The sequence below is a fragment of the Eumetopias jubatus genome, unplaced genomic scaffold (genome assembly GCF_037043125.1).
Source record: "Eumetopias jubatus isolate StellerSeaLion01/CBP00866 unplaced genomic scaffold, mEumJub1_p1.0 scaffold_14, whole genome shotgun sequence".
In the NCBI taxonomy this organism is placed as follows: Eukaryota; Metazoa; Chordata; class Mammalia; order Carnivora; family Otariidae; genus Eumetopias; species Eumetopias jubatus.
This window is the reverse complement of record NW_028274820.1, coordinates 31,300,644-31,315,746: the sequence shown is the minus strand read 5'-3', so window position 1 is coordinate 31,315,746 and position 15,103 is coordinate 31,300,644.

Genomic DNA, 15,103 nt, shown 5'->3' with positions numbered 1-15,103 from the left:
TTTGTTTCCCAAAAAGTAAATCTAAAACCAACGTCATTAATCTTATCTGCCAAGTCAAATGTGCAACCCGAACCATTTTTAGACTGAAAGGGGGGGGGGGGGGGAAACGCACTTAAGTTTCCAACCTCTTTACAACTTCAGCTCTAAGTGGGACCAAACAGCTGTGTCCTTCAAGAAGTAATCATCCAGTTGGAGGTGCCATAGCTCACAATTTTATGATGTAATGCACTCAGGGACAATTACCTTAATTTTCCATTTTTGTCACGTGAAATGCCAACTATGCTGTCTCTTTATAGACTGTTCTCCTGGATTATTGGCACCATTTTTATACCTGTTCCTAATTCCCCAAATGATAACATGAGTAGTTTCACTTAGCTTGTATTTTTTTTTTCCTTTTTCCACTGTTTTCCCAATCTGATTCATCCCTTACAAGGCTCCTTTTTGAAATTCTGAGGCTTCTTGCCTTCTTAATACTGCAAAGTGTCTACATTTAGTGGACGGGAATGATGCAAAGCGAGAAACGAACTCTGGTATATGCATAGACACATATAGCCCTGCAGCACGATTCTTACGCATTTTAGGCATGGCAGGCTGGCGGCAAGCTGCCCTTGTGAGTCTGGGGACTCTAGGCCCATCTGGAAGAGGCCTACAACCTGGAGCTGTGTGACAGCAATGCTGGCGGTAGGCTCAGGGCATCCGACTTATACCACTTCCTTCCTCACTCATCAGTCTAACACAAATGATTTAGGCTCTCAGCAGGACTTCCCGTGGGGAGACCCAGGGATCATACATTGTAACATTGCCTGTGTCATTTCCTTTAAAAGTCTTTCCCGCATCCTAGTGAACAGAACACCTTCTTGTCTTTTTCGCCAATCCAATAAATGGGTGCCACCAGGGAGGCCATAAAGACCTGAACCTTAAAGCTCAAACTCATTTCGAAACCACTCAGGCAGGAAACGTAAAAGCCGGAACTACATCCGGGTCAGCTCACCTATTTCCTCCATGAAAACACAAGCTGCAGAGCCGGTTGCAAAGCTGGGCAACGCGGCTGACCTTGGAGTGGACGGTACTTTTTAGTTCAACGAGGGGGTGTATTTTTACATTCAAGACTGGTGGAAAGAGCATTTATTACAGCCAGATAAGAAGTAATCCTTTGGCGGTGATTCAGATGGATTTGCAAAGATTTTCTTGGAAGAAAAGTGAATCCCTTAACTGTTTTCTTCTGCCACCACCGCAGCCCTAACTGTGATTTACAGCAGCATGTTGCCTAATTTTCCATCTGTATATTATTTGGAAAGGGTAAAACTTATGGTAACGTAATGTGTAAATGAGTGAAAACAGAATTTGTTTGCTTTCCGTCCTCCCTACACACAGTCAGGGGTTTTTCTGTGTGATGCACAGAACATGTTTGCTTGACGTGTAAAGCTGTGTCTCAGTGTGAGTTCCGGGTGTGGTTCACCATCAGGCTGCTGGGAAACTTCGGGAATGTATCATAGGTACAACACCTCTGCCTCTGCCATTTGAGGTTATAGTAAGACAAAAAGATAATTTTCTTCGGTAGCATTTTTCAGCCCCTTGAGAACTTAGAGGTTCGGAGGATGGAGGTCGAGCAAAGATGGTGGGATTCTCTCTCTACTATCTAATTATTCAACTGGATGTGTTCCTCTCTTCTCTCCCTTATGTATTGAAAACATGCTTAGTTGGGGATACAATTATGAAATTTCATTTGAAATTCAGTCTCAAACTTTGCAACTTACCAGATGCAACAAATAATAATAGATGAAGAGAAAAGAAATTGAATTCCATGCAGGTCTTTGTATCTCATTGTTTAGGACAAAAATCATATAATCAGCACTATGGATAATTATCACTGTGATATACTGATTATTCCTTTAAAGCTTCTCATGAATGATTATCCTTTTAATGTCTCCTAATGAGATTACTAAATCATATAGAAAAGAGGTAAATTGAATATTACATATTTGGAAAATAGAATTCCATTGAGTAACCTCATTCTACTGTTCTCCCTTCAGCAGCATCAAATTTCAGGAATTTTTTTAAAGATTTTATTTATTTATTTGACAGAGAGAGACACAGTGAGAGGGGGAACACAAGCAGGGGGGGTGGGAGAGGGAGAGGCAGGCTTCCGGAAGAGCAGGGAGCCTGATGCGGGGCTCGATCCCAGGACCCCGGGACCATGACCTGAGCTGAAGGCAGACACTTAACGACTGAGCCACCCAGGTACCCCCAGGATTATTTTTATCTGAGCTCAAGATATAGCTTGCTATCCTCACTCAAACCACATGCCAAGTGCTCTGCTGCCTGTTTCAAGACTTCACTTAAGAAAGAAGTCTTCTGGCTCAATGGAAATGGGACACAGCATTTCAGTATTTCTGCAAAGTCTTCAGTAACTAGCGTGCAGTGTTTGTGTGCTGTGTACATGGCCTACATTAGTTTGCACTATTATGGTAAGAGGTGTAATTACTGGATGAAAAACAGAATTACCGGCACAGACTTATGTTGATTTTCTTTAATTTGAGGAGAGGTGATTCTTCAGAAGTAACTGGAGATTAGAAAGCACTGCAGTTAACTATTTTAGCATTAAAGTTAGCCCTTGTGGGTCCAGTAAGTCCTGCAATTCTGTGAAAGTAATCTGAACTTACTGGCTACATCATGAAAAGAGAAGATAATAACACCTCCTTGTCCCAGCTTACCAGTTCAGTCTTTCATCATTTTACAGATGTGCCAAGTCACTAGGGAAACATGGTGGTCTCAAAGGAAGCGCTCTGGAGCTAGGCGTACATCAGGGAATGTGATCAATGGTTACATCTAGGGATACATGTGTTCTGGCTCATCTGCCTGGTGTATCAATGTGTGAGGGCTATTTCTTGAACTTGGCTTTAGAGAATATGAGCAAATTCTAAGTAGCTTTTTTTTTCTAGATCTGTATGTTTAACATTAAAAGAATGAATAATGTACCCAGAGAATAACTCCATCAGCAGCGATCTTAAAATTAACATCTTAAATGTAACTTATTCTATATACTTGGGGCATTTTTTTATAATGAAATTGTAATTCATTATTATTTCTGTCAAGGAGTTAAACTTGACCTTGGCTGAAGCAAACAATTTTTCATTATGTATCAAATATCTCATGAGATGGTCTCTTATTCAGAAGTTCTTAGCTTGAGGTACAAAGATATAATTCAGCAAATTCACAAAACTTCTAAACACACACACATACATACACACACAGAGAACCCTTAGGTATATGGTATATATTCAGGGTTTTTTTTTTTTTTTTTTTTTGCTAAAGAAACCATGATTTCTACTCTAAAATGAGTTATACACTGAAATGGATTAAAAAAAACCCACTGATTTGTAATGATTTTGTTATTACTAATGGTAGTACTAAATTCACATTTTGCTGATGAATCCAAACTAAAATTTGTAAAACAAATCTCCATCTTCATGGTTTTTTTTTTTTTTTTATAAAAAACGCCAACATGTTATATCTTGATACCTATTAGGATGATAACAGGGATTCCAAAGTAGTTCATCAAAAGTTTTCCCCAAGGCTTTGTATTCATTCTCTCTCTTCTGTCTCTCTGTCTCTCTCTTGTTCTGTGTCTCTCTCAATAGATACAACATGTCTTTTAGAACACAGAGAAGACAAGCTCCCAAAGATGTGAGTAATAACATTAATCAGTTATGTAGTGACTCCTAGTTTCCTGACACTATTTGAAATGTTTCACAGACTTTATCTAATTTCATCTCCAAAACAACCTTAGGAATTAGGTAATATTGTTTTCATTCCATTTTTACAGATGGTAACAGAAACACAGAAAAGTTGCATGCTAGGCTCACAGTCCAAAGTTATTAAGTAGACTGGCCTCAGAGTTTGCAATTTAACTGCCACAGTTACCCTGCCTTGAGAATCAAAGTTAACATAGCATAAGGAATGGTACATAATTCAAGGTTCATGTCTCAGACTAGAGTAACGCAGGAGTCCTTTTACATTTCCTTTTTATCAGCAATACCAGATCTTCCCAATTCCTGTTTCCACAGTCTCTGTAGCTCTCAATCCTCAGGCACATCAATGATTTTTAGTGATGTGGAGCAAGTTTCATTGTCTCTCCTTTTGTTTTATTTCCCTCAACCTCCCCAGAGGGGGAAAAAGGATTTTATAGTCAATGTCATAAATGAGGATGATAACCCCATCTTATATCCCTTATGCTATGGCATGATGGCTACAGCACCCAGACTTTCATATTTCAAGTCAACACAAACATGTCTATGAAATGTACCTATGAAATTTTGTGAAAAATTCAGTGCACACTCCAGCTTTTCTTAGTTCACTCATTAGTGGTCAGAAAATTCCAATTTAGAACAGTTATATGGTTTAATGATGCCATCTATGGTATGATAATATCCCTGTTTATGTTTACTGGATAGAAATTTAGTTTGATTTTGTTCATAAGTAGCTATTCTCACTAAAAGAGAGTGGAAGTTTCAGCTCTTCATAGCTGCAAAATGTGTAAGAATGAAGATTAACTGCCAGTCAAATGAGAGATGTGCTGAATAAACACATATTTCTCTGATTAACAAGTAAAACAGGCATCCAGGAATTGACAAGTCATACTGAAACAAATTAAAGCCTCCACAAAATCTAAACAGAGGGTTTCTTTTTATTAATATGTTTTTTTCCAATTTCTGGATAAGTGCATGTATACACCACACTTTTAGCAATTGCTTTATCAGAGTGTGAGGAAATCACGCAAATGTAAAAAGGACACGGAGTGATAATTCCCAGGACATCTGGCATGGAGGAAAAATTTGTCATACTTAAACATGAAGAAAAACAAAAAGTTGGCCTAAGAATGTATTACTCTATTTTTACTTAGTTTTATATTTAAATTCTGTTATGTACTTTGAGGAACATAAAATATAATGCATGGTCATTTAGCCAAAGTTAAAATAATCTCTGATTTGCACACGGCCTTAAGGAAAGTATCTTTTGCAAAACTGAGCTCTTCTCAATTATAAAATCACAGATTTGTTAAATCAATCTAAAGTAGTAGTTAAATAAAATTGTTTATTATATTGGAAATAGTGTAACCATCTGCTTCCCATTATCCAGGTGGTTCAGTTTTATAGAGAAAATGATCAGGAACAATATTTTTAAGACTTGGTATATAAAATGTATTTCTCTCCATCCTCAGAGAAAGGGGAACCCTCTTACACTATTGGTGGGAATGCAAGTTGGCACAGCCACTCTGGAAAAGAGTAAGGAGTTTCCCCAAAAAGTTGAAAATAGAGCTACCCTACAACCCAGTAATTGCACTACTGGGTATTTACCCCAAAGATACAAATGTAGTGATCCGAAGGAGACTATGCACCCCAATGTTTATAGCAGCAATGTCCACAATAGCCAAACTATGGAAAGAGCCTAGATGTCCATCAACAGATGAATGGATAATGAAGATGTGGTGTGTATATGTATACATACATACACAAAGGAATGCTAATCAGCCATCAAAAAATGAAATCTTGCCATTTGTAATGACATGGATGGAACTAGAGGGTATTATGCTAAGCGAAATAAGTCAATCAGAGAAAGAAAATTATCATATAATCTCACTGATATAAAGAATTTGAGAAACAAGACAGAGGCTCATAGGGGAAGGGAGAGCAATATGAAACAAGATGAAACCAGAGAGGGAGACAAACCATAAGAGACTCTTAATCTCAGGAAACAAACTGAGGGTTGCTGGAGTGGTGGGGGGTGGGAGGGATGGGGTGGCTGGGTGATGGACATTGGGGAGGGTGTGTGCTATGGTGAGTGCTGTGAATTGTGTAAGACTGATGAATCACAGACCTGTACCCCTGAAACAAATAATGCATTATATGTTAAAAAAAAAAAAAAAAAGACAGTAGGAAGGGAAAAACGAAGGGGGGGGATATTGGAGGGGGAGACAAACCATGAGAGACTATGTACTCTGAGAAACAAACTGAGGGTTCTAGAGGGGAGAGGGGTGGGGGGATGGGTTAGCCCGGTGATGGGTATTAAAGAGGGCACGTACTGAATGGAGCACTGGATGTTATATGCAAACAATGAACCATGGAACCCTACATCAAAAACTAATGATGTAATGTGTGGTGATTAACATAATAAAATTTTAAAAATGTAAAAAAAATAAAATTTATTTCTCTCAATGTGATTCCTTGTTATTATGAAGCTATACTTAAAGATGCTGACAACAGGGAGCAAGACGGCAGAGGAGTAGGAGACCTGGATTTCATCTCGTCTCAGGAATTCAGCTGAATAGGGATCAAACCATTCTGAACACCTACGAACTCAACAGGAGATCAAAGAAAAGAATAGCAACAACCCTCTGAACAGAAAAGTGACCACTTTCTGGAAGCAGGGACCCAACAAGTGGCAGATCCACGGAGACTCACCTTCCTCCTCTGGGAGGAGCTGCGCGGGAGCGCAGGTATCTGCTGGGTTTGAAGACGCTACACCGAGTCGGTGATAAAAAGACGCTACACCGAGTCAGAGATAAAAACGCTGGGTCATAGGCCGGGTGAGCAAAGGGTGCGGCCGGAGACCGGGGAGACCAGAGTGATTGACTGCTTTGCTCTCGAGGCGCACTGAGGAGTGGGGCCCCGAGTTCTCGGCTCCTCCAGGGCGGAGATTGGGAGGCCGCCATTTTCACTCTCATCCTCCAAAGCCGAATGGAAAGCTTGCAGGGAACAAAAGCTCCCAAGAGCAAACCCGAGCAGATTACTTAGCCCGGACCGACAAGGGCGGGAAAATTCCACCTCCGGCAAAGACATTTGGGAACCACGGCAACAGGCCCCTCCCCCAGAAGAGCAGCGAGAACAGCCAGCCAAGACCAAGTTTACCGATCAATGAGAACGGCGTATCTCCAGCGCAAGCGGAATACTAAACATAGAATTCATGGCTTTTTTACCATGATTCTTTAGTCTTTCAAAGTTAATTTTTAAAATTTTCTTTCTGAGGTTTTCTTTTTCTCTTTTTCAAACAACAGCTTATCAATCCCTTTTTTAAAAAAACATTTTTATTTTTCATTTTTGGAGTCATATTCTATCCCTTTATAGTAGTTACCCTTATTTTTGGCATATATATATATAAGTTGTTCTCTCTTTAAAATTTTGAGATGGTTTCTTCTAACAGATCAAAATATACCCTAAATCTCTAGTGTATGGCTTTGTTCTAGCCTTCTGCCTGATCACATTCTCTCCCCCCTTTTTTTTCTTTTTTTTTAAATCCTCTTTTTTCAAACAACTTCTTATCAATTCATTCTATAAAATTTTTTATAATTTTCATCTTTACAGTCATATTCCATCCCTTCATTTTATCAACTCTTATTATGTACATATGTAAGTCTTTCTTTCTTTAAAATTTTGGGAGGCACTTTCTTCTAACAGACAAAAATACACCCAAAATCTAGTGTGTGGCACTGATCTATGCACCAGCCTGATATTTGATCATATTCTGTTTTTTTTTGTTTTGTCCTGTTTTTGTTTGTTTTTATCTTTATCTTTTTCTTTTTTTTCCACCTCTTTCTTTTTTCTTTCTTTCCCCCCAATTTCAGGTCTTTTCTGATTTCTTTAGAGTATATTTTCTGGGGACGTTGTTACCCTGTTAGCATTTTGTTCTCTCATTCATCTATTCTCCTCTGGACAAGACGACAAGATGGAAAAATCACCTCAACATAAAGAACAAGAGGTAGTACCGTCTGAGAGGGACCTAGTCAATATGGAGATAAGTATGATGTCAGACCTAGAGTTCAGAATCATAATTTTAAAGATACTAGCTGGGCTTGAAAAAAGCATGAAAGTTATTAGAGAAGCTCTTTCTGGAGAAATAAAAGAACTAAAATCTAACCAAGTCAAAATCAAAAAGGCTATTAATGAGGTGGAATCAAAAATGGAGGCACTAACTGCTAGGATAAATGAGGCAGAAGAGAGAATCAGCGATATAGAAGACCAAATGATGGAAAATAAAGAAGCTGAGAAAAAGAGAGATAAACAACTACTGGATCATGAGGGCAGAATTAGAAAGATAGGCAATACCATAAGATGAAACAACATTAGAAAATTGGGATCCCAGAAGAAGAAGAAAGAGAGAGAGGGGAAGAAGGTATATTGGAGCAAATTATAGCAGAGAACTTCTGTAATGTGGGGAAGGAAACAGGCATCAAAATCCAGGAGGCACAGAGAACCCCTCTTAAAAATCAATAAAAATAGGTCAACACCCCGACATCTAATAGTAAAACTTACGAGTCTCAGAGACAGAGAGAAAAATCCTGAAAGCAGCTCGGGAGAAGAGATATGTACCTATAGTGGTAAAAATATTAGATTGGCAACAGACCTATCCATAGAGACCTGGCAGGCCAGAAAGGACTGGCATGATATCTTTAGAGCACTAAACGAGAAAAATATGCAGCCAAGAATACTATATCCAGCCAGGCTGTCATTGAAAGTAGAAGGAGAAATAAAAAGGATCCAGGACAAACAAAAACTAAAGGAATTTGCAAACACAAAACCAGCCCTCCAAGAAATATTGAAAGGGGTCCTCTAAGCAAAGAGAGAGCCTAAAAGCAGCAAAGATCAGAAAGGAACACAGACAATGTACAGTAACAGTCACTTTACTGGCAATACAAAGGCACTAAATTCATATCTTTCAATAGTTACCGTGAATGTAAATGGGCTAAAGGCCCCCAATCAAAAGACACAGGCTATCAGATTGGATTAAAAAACAAGACCCATCAATATGCTGTCTGCAAGAGACTCATTTTAGACCCAAAGACAACCCCACATTGAAAGTGAGGGGGTGGAAAACCATTTACCATGCTAATGGACACCAAGAGAAAGTTGGGGTGGCAATCCTTATATCAGACAAATTAGATTTTAAACCAAAGACTGTAATAAGAGATGAGGAAGGACACATATCCTACTTAAAGGGTCTATCCAACAAGAAGATCTAACAATTGTAAATATCTATGCCCCTAACATGGGAGCAGCCAATTATAGAAGGCAATCAATACCAAAAGCAAAGAAACATAATGACAACAATACAATAATAGTGGGGGGACTTTAACACCCCCGACTGAAATGGACAGATCATCTATGCAAAAGATCAACAAGGAAATAAAGACTTTAAATGACACATTGGACCAAATGGACTTCACAGATATATTCAGAACATTCCATCCCAAAGCAACGGAATGCACATTCTTCCCTAGTGCCCATGGAACAATCTCCAGAATAGATCACATTCTAGGTCACAAATCAGGCCTCAACTGGTACCAAAAGATTGGTATTATTCCCTGCATATTTTCAGACCACAATGCTTTGGAAACTAGAACTCAATCACAAGAGGAAAGTTGGAAAGAACTCAAATACATGGAGTTAGCTAAAGAGCATCCTACTAAAGAATGAATGGGTCAACCAGGAAATTAAAGAAGAATTTAAAAAATTCATGGAAACCAATGAAAATGAAAACACAACTGTTCAAAATCTTTGGGATGCAGCAAAGGCAGTCCTAAGAGGAAAGTATATAGCAACACAACACTTTCTCAAGAAACAAGAAGGGTCTCAAATACACAACCTAACCCTACACCTAAAGGAGCTAGAGAAAAAAAGAGCAAATAAAGCCTAAACCCAGCAGGAGAAGAGAAATAATAAAGATCAGAGCAGAAATCAATGAAATAGATACCAAAAAACAGTAGGACAGATCAATGAAACTAGGAGCTGGTTCTTTGAAAGAATTAACAAGATTGATAAACCCCTGGCCAGACTTATCAAAAAGAAAAGAGAAATGGCCCAAATCAACAAAATCATGAATGAAAGAGGAGAGATCACAACCAACACCAAAGAAATACAAACAATTATAAGAACATATCATCAGCAACTCTATGCCAGCGAATTAGATAACCTGGAGGAAATGAATGCATTCCTAGAGATGTATCAACTAGCAAAACTGAACCAGGAAGAAATAGAAAACCTGAACAGACCTATAACCACTAAGGAAATTGAAGCAGTCATCAAAAATGTCTCAACAAACTAAAGCCCAGGGCCAGATGGCTTCCCAGGGGAATTCTACCAAACATTTAAAGAAGAATTAATACCTCTTCTCCTGAAACTGTTCCAAAATATAGAAATGGAAGGGAAACTTCCAAACTCGTTTTATGAAGCCAGCATTACCTTGATCCCCAAACCAAAGACCCCATCAAAAAGGAGAATTATAGACCAATATCCCTGAACATGGATGCAAAAATTCCCACCAAAATACTAGCCAATAGGATCCAACAGTACATTAAAAGGATTATTCACCATGACCAAGTGGGATTTATCCCTGGGCTGCAAGGTTGGTTCAACATCCGCAAATCAATCAACGTGATACAATACATTAACAAAAGAAAGAACAAGAGTCATATGATCCTCTCAATAGATGCAGAAAAAGCATTTGACAAAGTACAGCATCCTTTCTTGATCAAAACTCTTCAGAGTAGAGGGATAGAGGGTGCATACCTCAATATCATAAAAGCCATCTATGAAAAACCCACAGTAAATATCATTCTCAATGAGGAAAAGCTGAGAGCTTTCCTCCTGAGGTCGGGAACGCGGCAGGGATGTCCACTATCACCAGTGCTATTCTACATATTATTAGAAGTCCTAGCCACAGCAATCAGACAACAAAAAGAAATCAAAGGCATCGAAATCGGCAAAGAAGAAGTCAAACTCTCACTCTTTGCAGATATGATACTATATGTGGAAAAGCCAAAAGACTCCACCCCAAAACTCCTAGAACTCATACAGGAATTCAGTAAAGTGGCAGGATATAAAATCAATGCACAGAAATCAGTGGCATTCCTATACACCAACAACAAGACAGAAGAGAGAGAAATTAAGGCGTCTATCCCATTTCCAATTGGACCAAAACTCATAAAATACCTAGGAATAAATCTAACCAAAGAGGCAAAGGATCTGTACTCAGAAAACAATAAAATACTCATGAAAGAAATTGAGGAAGACAAAAAGAAATGGAAAAATGTTCCATGCTCATGAATTGGAAGAACAAATATTGTGAAGATGTCAATGCTGCCTGGAGCAATCTACACATTCAATGCAATCCCCATCAAAATACCATCCACTTTTTTCAAAGAAATGGAACAAAAATCCTAAAATTTGTATGGAACCAGAAAAGACCCCGAATAGCCAGAGGAATCTTGAAAAAGAAAAACAATTGTGGCATCACAATTCTGGACTTCCTGCTCTGTTACAAAGCTGTCATCATCAAGACAGTATGGTACTGGCACAAAAACAGACACATAGATCAATGGAACAGAACAGAGAGCCCAAAAATGGACCCTCAACTCTACGGTCAACTAATCTCTGACAAAGAAGGAAAGAATGTCCAATGGAAAAGTCTCTTCAACAAATGGTGTTGGGAAAATTGGACAGCCCCATGCAGAAGAATGAAACTGGACCATTTCCTTACACCACACACAAAAATAGACTCCAAATGGGTGAAAGACCTAAACGTGAGACAGGAGTCCATCAAAATCCTAAAGGAGAACACAGGCAGCAACCTCTTCGACCTCAGCCGCAGCAACTTCTTCCTAGAAACATCACAAAGGCAAGGGAAGCAAGGGCAAGAGTGAACTATTGGGATTCCATCAAGATAAAAAGCTTCTGCACAGCAAAAGAAACAGTCAACAAAACCAAAAGACAACCACAGAATGGGAGAAGATATTTGCAAATGACATATCAGATAAAGGGCTAGTATGCAAAATCCATAAAGGACTTCTTTAACTCAACACCCAAAGAACAAATAATCCAATCAAGAAATGGGCAGAAGACATGAACAGACATTTTTCCAAAGAAGACATCCAAATCGCCAACAGACACACGAAAAAGTGCTCAACATCGCTTGGCATCAGGGAACTCCAAATCAATACCTTAATGAGATACCACCTCACACCAGTCAGAATGGCTAAAATTAACAAGTCAGGAAACGACAGATGTTGGCGGGGATGCGGACAAAGGGGAACCCTCCTACACTGTTGGTGGGAATGAAGCTGGTGCAGCCACTCTGGAAAACAGGATGGAGGTTCCTCAAAAAGTTGAAAATAGAGCTACCATATGATCCAGCAATTGCACTACTGTGTATTTACCCCAAAGATACAAATGTAGGGATCCGAAGGTTATGGGCACCCCGAAGTTTATAGCAGCAATGTCCACAATAGCCAAACTGTGGAAAGACTGAAGATGTCCATCAACAGATGAATGGATGAAGAATTTGTGGTATATATATACAATGGAATATTATGCAGCCATCAAAAGGAATGATATCTTGCCATTTGCAATGCCGTGGATGGAACTGGAGGGTGTTATGCTGAGTGAAATAAGTCATTCAGAGAAAGACATGTATCATATGACCTCACTGATATGAGGCATTCTTAATCACAGGAAACAAACTGAGGGTTGCTGGAGTGGGGGTGGGGTGGGAGGGATGGGGTGGCTGGGTGATAGACATCAGGGAGGGTATGTGCTATGGTGAGTGCTGTGAATAGTGCAAGACTGTTGAATCACAGATGTACCTCTGAAACAATATATGTTAACGAAAAAAAAAGAAGAAGAAGATAGCAGGAGGGGAAGAATGAAGGGGGGAAATCGGAGGGGGAGAAGAACCATGAGAGACGATGGACTCTGAAAAAACAAATTGAGGGTTCTCGAGGGGAGGGGGTTGGGGGATGGGTTAGCCTGGTGATGGGTATTAAAGAGGGCACATTCTGCGTGGAGTACTGGGTGTTATCCACAAACAATGAATCATGGAACACTACATCAAAAACTAATGATGTAATGTATGGTGATTAACAATAAAAAAAAATTTAAAGGAAAAAAAAGATCCTGACAACAGCTTCATATGATTTTCAAATTCAGTTCCTCGAAGAAGATATATACACTATCAGACAGTCTCTAATACTATCAGAAATTCTGAAGCATTGCTAAGGCTGCTCACTCCATTAATTACACTTCACAGTAGTAAGTAAAAGAGTGAGGGGCATGTGAAGTGTGCTAGCTACTGGTTTTTGTTTGTAAATAAAGCTTCATTATTTTGCAGTAACAACCTCAAGACTTTATTACTTTTTCTGTTACAGTGCAATTTTGAGCTTTAGAAAAAGTCCTACAGTAAGTGTGCACTTGACACTACATCAAAGTAATGCCTAAAGAAGGCAGGATTCTCCATGACCACATGTCTAAAATGATACCCAATATTAAACTTTTATTTTCAAAACTACTTGATAGAAATTATAATGTAAGTTTCCACCTGTTTTATTTTAATAGTGTTATTCATCAAATCCAGTAGTTTACTGTACATAGATCTGCAAACACATAATATACTACACAGCTTTATTTCATAGCAATAATTATTTTAGAATAGCATTGTATGATTAGACTATCATAATATGTGATTAGACTATCATAATATGAAAGTATGTAATAAGTGTTGATGTGCATATGGGTATATCATGTATTTAAGTCTGATAGAATATATGGCTTAACCAATCAGTCATTTTGAAAAAAAGTCAAAACTTGAGGAAAATGTGAGTCATTTTATCACCACATTCCATCTAAATATTTTGACACAGACCCATCTGGATAGAATCCTGGGCAACTTATTTCTGATGACCTATAATTTTGATGTTTGGACAGCAATTTTACCACAATTACATAAGTCCTTAGGTTGGCACACTGAGGTTTCAAATAGAGATTGAAGAGCCTGCTTTTACAGATGCTTATATGCCCAATCAGTTCAACAGGGAATGAAAAGCAGCCAGTGGAAACATGGAGTAAAGGTGGTAAAAAAAAAAAATTTAATGCTTTAGAAAAAAGATAAATAGATCAAGTGAGCAAAAGACAGAAGCACTGTGGTGGGGAAAATAAAAAAAACAGACTGGATCTATAACATAAAATGTGAGCTAACAATAAAACAAATTCTATTTAGAAACAGATGCAACACTCAGCCTTGAAATAAGTATGAACAATTACATTGCTATATACTAAGCATATTTACTTGATTGTCACCAGAATTTAAGCTTAACATGAAAGCATTATGTGTATGTACAATATATATGCTATACATATATATACTTTACACACACATTTATTTATTTATATTAAAATTTGGACCCTGAAGCAGCTATTTCAGTAATAAAACATATGGTCTTTTTTTAAAAATAAAAACCTCAAAGCTCATTGGGGAACATGATAGTAACTCCTGGGAATGGAGTAATCTCAACCAACCATAAGTATCACACTCTTCTCTAGGTACATAATTTATTAGGCACACAGGCACACTCCTACCTTAACAATTTATCAAGTCATTGACCAAATTTCTCTCCACAGTTTCTCCTTTAAGTCTCCGATTTAATTTGAATGTAACTACATCAGTCTCAAATACATTTTTAAAGTTAGATTCTGACTAGATTTTCCTGTGTCAAGTACATACATATGTAACATATTTCAAAGGAAGAGACTAGCCTTTTAATGAGAAACCAAAATCCAGAATGCTATGTCTACTATATTGTTTAAATTGCTTAAAATTCAGAAAGCATGCTAACAACCCTTAAGTAAAATCCAAACCCTAGATTATCCTAGCAGGGAAGAACCGGATGGTCAAAACAATCATAAATACACATCCCATATGAATATGTACTTGATGTTCAGCAAAGATAACACAAGATGATGAAATGATGTGAGTCATAATTAAAAACACTCCAGCAATCATCTATAAAAGGTTTGTGGTAATGTGAGATGTCTCGTTTGCAGAACTATCATAATTCAGACTTGGCATATGGCTTTTCCTTGGTCACCACAAGTCTGTTCTAGGTTATTACTGCGCAGTCTATAGACTGAGTTGCAGCAATGACAGAAGCCAGTTTCCATGTTAGTTAATGGACCATTAGCTTGGGACGTAGCCTAGATCCCACAAAAAGTGATCTTATTGGGAGGAGCACTGGATTTGAATCATCAAAAGACTTTTCTTTCTTTTGTTGATCCCTTAA